The following is a 6,536-nucleotide window of genomic DNA, read 5'->3' on the forward strand; positions in this document are numbered from 1 at the left end:
CATTTCACCACTCTACCTTTTAATTGGCGAGTTTAATACATTTCTAAAAATAATTTTTTATATTCATTTGACTGTGCTAGATCTTCACTGCTGTGTGGCCTTTTTCTAGTTGTATTAAGAGTGGGAGCTATTCTCTAGTTGTGAGGCTTAGGCTTCTCATTGTGGTGGCTTTTCTTGAAGTGGAGCGTGGGCTCTACGGCACACAGGCTTCAGTAGTTGTGGCATGTGGACTCAATAATTGTGGCTCCCAGGCCGTAAAGCACAACTCAATAGTTGCAGCTCATGAACTTAGTTGCTGCGGCATGTGGGATCTTCTGGGATCAGGGGTCAAACCCATGTCTCCTGTATTGGCAGCAGATTCTTTACCACTGAACCACCAGGGAAGCCCTCCGTTTATTTCATTCAGTCACTAAGTTGTGTCCAACTCTTTGTGACCCCATGGACTGCCACACGCCAGTCTTCCCAGTCCTTCACTATTTCCCGGAATTTATTCAGACTCATATCCTCTGAGTCAGTGATGCCATCCAACCATATCATCCTCTGTTGCCTCCTTCTCCTCATGCCCTCAATTTTTCCCAGCCTCAGGGTCTCTTCTATTGAGTTGGCTCTTTGCATTGGTGCCAAAGTATTGGAGCTTCAGCTTCAGCATCAGTCCTTCCAATGAATATTCAAGGTTGATTTCCTTTAGGATTGACTGATTTGATCTCCTTGCTGCCCAAGGGACTCTCAAGAGTCTTCTCGATCACCACAGTTTGAAAGCATCAATTCTTGGCTTTTTTTTCTTATAGCACTTTGAATATATGATTTAATTCTTTTCTAGCCTGCAAGATTTCAACTGAGAAATCTGCTTCTAGTGTTATGGGGATTCCCTTGTATGTGACAAGGTCCCTTTTCCTTCTATTTATTTCAGAATTTTTGTTGACTTTTGACTGTTTAGCTATATTAAGTCAATGCAAATCCCTTTAAGTTAAATCTATTTGGGGTCTTTCAGGCTTCACAAATTTAGATGACCATTTTTGTTCTCAATTTCGAGTTGATTTTTGCTATTATTTCTTTAAATAAGCTTTCTGCTCCCTTCTTGTTTTCTTCTTTTGGGACTCCCATATGCATATATTGGTTCAGTTGATAATGTCTTACAAGACATTATCCCAAAGTCCCATAGGCTTTCTTTCCTCCTTTTCTTTCTTTTTTCCCCCTCTGATTGGGTAATTTTGAATGATTTGTTCTCAAGTTCATTGATTCTTTATTTTGTTATTGAAGCTCTTTCTTGAATTTTTAGATCAATTATTGGTTTTTCGCTTCCAGAATTTCTGCTTGCTTCTTTTTTTTTTTTTTTTTTATGATTTCTATCTCTTTGTTAAACTTCTTGTGTTTTTCGTGTATTGTTTTCCTGATTTCAGTTACTTGTCTATCTGTGTTCCCTTGTAGATCACTGAGCTTCTTTAAGATGAGTATCCTGAATTACTTATCAGGTCATTCATAGATCTCCATTTCTTTAGGGCCAGTTACTGGTGCTTTATTTTGTGCCTTTGCTGGTGTCAGGTTTCCATGATTCTTCATGATCCTTATCCCCTTTTGTTGATTGTGTAGGTTCATTTGAAGAAGAAGTTGCAGGTAAAGTGAAACTGTCCTTCCAGCCCCTTCAGTGCATCTTTTTTTCTTTTTTCCATTTTTGTACGCATGGTGCTATAATCTCTCATCTGGATTCTGGAGCTCTTGTCAGGTACTCTTATCTCTTGATGGTTTTCAAATTGGTGTTTCTGTGAGAGAATGAGGTCTAGAACCTCCTATTCTGCCATCTTGCTGACATTGCTCCTACACACAGAGTATCTTATTTAATTCTCACAAAATTTTGTGAGGTAGTATAATTATTTTTCTCAGATGGGTAAATAAATGTAGTAGTGGCAGAAATGGGATTTGTTCCTGAGTCTTTAGACTCCAAATTCTTTTCTCATTTGATGGTGCAGTAAGGTTTACTTACTGAATTCTTTCTCTCACTCTTCTGGCACTTTCTACATTTTTTTTTTTTTGTATCAGCAATTTTTGTATCTAAGAAACATGTTTCTTCAATAAATTAATCTGTAAAGCTTTCCACAAGATATTGGCTTGGAAAAATATTTTATAAAGCTATTTTCTGACAGTTTTTTTTTCTAGAACACCAGTCAATGTAAAAATGTAAAATGGAAACAGATTTGTTTCTAGGGGCCATATCTTTGCTCCAGAGATATTTCTGTATCAAATATGTCACAAAAACATAAACATTAACACATGCCAAAAATGATAAAAATGAAGTGTATTTGTATGGTGTAGATTATATTAATCTTTTATTCACTATAATGGTTTAAACTATCCATTCTCTACCCATGACCCTCCAGAGGTCCTGATGTCTCACATAAGTTGCTTATGTTTTGGGGACAATGTTTTGTGATATCAGCACTGAAATAGGATAATGGTTTATCTGCAGTAACCTCTTACTCTCCTTTTACTATGGTACACTAAGGATGTCAAATCCCAGTTGAATGAAGCTCATGCCTTAGGCATAGAATTTAGCTTCATTCTCTGTTGTCCTTGCTGATTCTCTGCATTTCCAGACTTCAGTGCAGAGGTACGAGACCTTTACTTACCTGTGCTTTCATGCCTTAGTTTACTTTTCTGGATTCAATTCTTATCCCTCTGTCTTTATATTTTTTTTAACAGTAAGTGAAGTGAAACTCAGATTCTCCAGGCCAGAATACTGGAGTAGGTAGCCATTCCCTTCTCCAGGGGATCTTCCCAGCTCAGGAATCAAACCAGGGTCTCCTACATTGCATGCAGATTCTTTACCAGCCGAGCTATCATGGAATCCCTCTATATGTTTAGGATTGCTCAGACTCTTGGGGCAATATTTCTTCACCTACATTGTCTTTTCAACTCTCTGTAGAAATACTCTGTCTCTAAGATTTTAAGTTCCATGGTTGCGGAAAAAATTTGCTTTACACAAAACCTGAACACATGTATTTGGTCTCTTTTCCTTCCATATCTCCAGTACTTATGTCTTTATTTGGTATACCTAACTCCATTGTTCCTTCTTCAAGCAATTCATAAAAAACAGTGAAAGATTTTTAAGAAAGTTGTTAGTTTCCAGATTATAAAAAAATGACTTGAAACAAAACCATTAGGCCCTGACCAAGGGAAAGGAGTATAAGGTTGGCTTAATAAGTAAGTGTAGAACTGTTGTAAAAACACTTGATGCAACTACCCTGTAAGAGTTTCTATTTTATTTTGCTTTTCTTATTACCACAAATACACTAACTGACTTTCAGGTCTGTGGTTTGGCTGGTTTCCTGAGAACAGATTCTGGAATGTAGAGAGGCTTTTTTCCACTGCTATCCTTTTCACTGCTTAGTCCAGTGGATTCTACGCCTTCAGGACAAAGAAACAGCTCACCGATGAAGTAATAGACCTAAGCCCTATATAATTGAGTTTGATTATAAAGTCAAATTTTAGGAGCACAAAATATGAAGACTATCTAAATGCTGGTTAAATTATAGCTTAAAAGAAGACAGGAAATGCATGTCTAGTCATTCATTTATTTCTTAAGCATTTATTGATTTATTGATGTGTCAGACTTGAGATCAAAAGCTTCTCTTTGCAGTCTAGTTGAGATAGACTTGTAAATTGATAAGTCACAATGTAATGTGGCAAGAAGTGTAATAGGCTATGGTAACTAATAAAGAGATGATATTTGAACAAGATCTTGGAAATATCAGACTTCATTTAGGTCTCTGTGATCACATTTCCCTTTTAGAGTGGTTTTGGCAATTATGCTGTGGCAACGCAACAAAGCTTCAACCACTATTGGCACAATCAAAATCTAGGGTGTGAGTGTGGGTGAAGCTTGAAGAAGATTCCAGGAGGAAGTTTGGATTAAAGTAATATTTTTACAGGAAAAATACACATTTTTATACATAAGAAGATCTTATAAATAATTTTATTTTGCAAATATCAACACATCAAGATTCAGAATTTGCAAATATAGGATAATCATACACACATACACATGCATTCACACCCCAAATATAAAAATATATGTACTTAACAGTTTTTCACAGAATTACTATTTCAACCCCAGAACTTCCTTTTCACAGTATTATTAAATATGCAAATACTAATTGCTTTAAATTATTAAAAGAAGTGCTAATTAAATACTACCCTATGTTTGAATCTTGATTTGTGCATGTTAGGTTATAATTTAAGAGATTGTGAAGTGTTGTCCCCAAATAAAATATGACTAATATCAAAGTCTCCTAAAAATAATTTTCATATATTCCAAAAATGTTTTTTAAAACCCCAAAGACTGTAAAGTATTCTACCATATACTCATAACGTTAAATTTGTAGTTTTAAATTAGTTGGAAAGTTAAATACTCTACTGATATATAAGTACTGAAACTAGAATTGCGCATCAGAAATACTTGGGCATTTAAAAAATATATTTTCCTGAGTCCTTCCCAGATCCATTGAACTAGATTGCCAGGTGCAGGTTTGGGTATGTAGATTTTCAGATATATATCCCTGTGTAAAGTACCATTGCTGATAGATGTTAGATGTTATTGACTTTAAGCTCCATGAGGTCAAAAGCTCTGTCTTATTTATTTTGTCCCTAGCACTTGGCACATAATAAGTACTCAGTCTGCAAAGTAATGAATGGATGGGTGAATGGACTGACTCTATCTGCTTCTGATTCATTTAATATTTATTCATGTGCGAAATCCAGACCCAACAGCAATAATAAATACTTATACTGGCACTGGGAAAGGTAAGGCTGGTCTTAGTCCTTTAAGCCTGGCTAATCTCTTCTAAAAGGTCTCATTCTGTGAGGGCTTTGAACTTCCGCCTTTTGACTGTAAGGCTCCTGTAATGTACTAGTGAGCTGGGCTGGATCCTGCCTTCCCTCCGCGTCTGGAGTTCTCCTTTGAGCTATCTGTTCTTTTCTATCTGCAGTGCCGGCGGGAGGTTTTCTGACGAGGGCTGCAGAAACTAATGTTTCAACTCTGCCTCTTCAAACTCCTCCCCATAGCTGCAGAGAGTAGTTTTTTTCCTCTTCCTGTGTGGCAGGAAGCCGCCCTTTTGTCATATCCTGCATCTTGATACTTTGTGCCTTAGGAGAAAACCTCTACCCCGGCTCCCCTGGCTTGGTCCACAGAGAGCTAAAAGATCAGCCTCGGGAGATTTTTCTAAAACAAACCAACCCTCAGTTCCCTTCTAAGAGACTGGCTCTTAAAACTGCAAGCCAGAATTTTCATGATTATTGCCTCTACTTTTAATTATTTTAAAGTTTACCTTGAAAAGCAAAGTAAAAAATGCTATCTTTGCTTCAGATCATCACTATTCAAAGTGTGGTCCGCTTTGGGCAGCAGCAGCCCAGCCTATCCTGGGTGTGCTTGTTAAAAACACAGAACCAAGACTATACTTTCAGGGATCATTTCTATAGTTTGTTACTAGAGAAGTTTCTCTGATCGTGTAGAGCGCCCGAAACCACGAGGAAGAGATGCAGTGTTCTCTCCTGAGCGTGAAGCTGGTCTTTGGCGTTGCTTTGGCAGCTGCTATTGGCCACTGATGATTGTTCTTCTCTTCCTTTGGGAGAATAAGAGGGAGGGAACACCATCTGAGTGGTCTTGTTGAAAAAAAAAACCACAAAAACCAAACACAGAACCTCAGCTCCCAGCTCATAGCTGCTGAATTATAATCTGTACTTAAATAGGATCTCCTGGTGATTTGCATATATGTTAACATTTGAAAAACAATTCTTGGTGATCTCTGTAATACTGAAGCATCATTTAGCCACAATAAGTAGAGTGATAGGTTTATTAGGAGCTAAAAGCGCATCAGAAAAATATTTGTATCTCATCCCCAAAGCCAGCATCTTACTTAATAAGGAAACAAACATCTGTCAGGAATAAGACAAGGATGGCCAATACCGTTCGTTGCTGTTTTCAGTTGCTCAGTTGTGTCTGACTCTTTGCGACCCCATGGACTATATAGCACGCCAGTCTTCCCTGTCCTTCATCATCTCCCAGAGTTTGCTCAAACTCATGTCCTTTGAGTCGGTGATGCCATCCAACCATCTCATCCTCTGATGTCCCCTTCTCCTCCTGCCCTCAATCTTTCTTGACATCAAGCCCTTTCCCAATGAGTTGGCTCTTTGCATCAGGTGGTCAAAGTATTAGAGCTTCAACTTCAGCATCAGTCCTTTCAGTGAATACTCAGGGTTGATTTCCTTTAGCATTGACAGGTTTGATGCCGTTGCTGTCCCAGGGACTCTCAAGAGTCTTCTCTAGCACCACAATTTGAAAACATCAATTCTTTGGCTCTCAGCCTTCATTATGGTCCAACTGTCACATCCATACATGACTACTGGAAAAACCATAGCTTTGACTATATGGACAATATCATTATTACTATCCAAAATCATTTTCAAATTGTCATCCAGTGCCACTAGAGAGAGACACATGAATTAGAAAGGAAAGGATAAAATAATGTTTATTTATAGATTAT

General features: G+C 37.7%; 1 non-coding gene across 1 annotated transcript; it reads left to right on the forward strand.

Moving 5' to 3' along the window:
- The first annotated feature begins 5,441 nt into the window (after positions 1 to 5,441).
- Positions 5,442 to 5,655, forward strand: LOC139030974 (small nucleolar RNA U3). The gene has a single exon (XR_011483407.1). It is a non-coding gene; the product is annotated as a small nucleolar RNA U3 (small nucleolar RNA).
- The last annotated feature ends 881 nt before the right edge of the window (positions 5,656 to 6,536 follow it).

This window comes from Odocoileus virginianus, chromosome 24, assembly GCF_023699985.2.
Source record: "Odocoileus virginianus isolate 20LAN1187 ecotype Illinois chromosome 24, Ovbor_1.2, whole genome shotgun sequence".
NCBI lineage: Eukaryota > Metazoa > Chordata > Mammalia > Artiodactyla > Cervidae > Odocoileus > Odocoileus virginianus.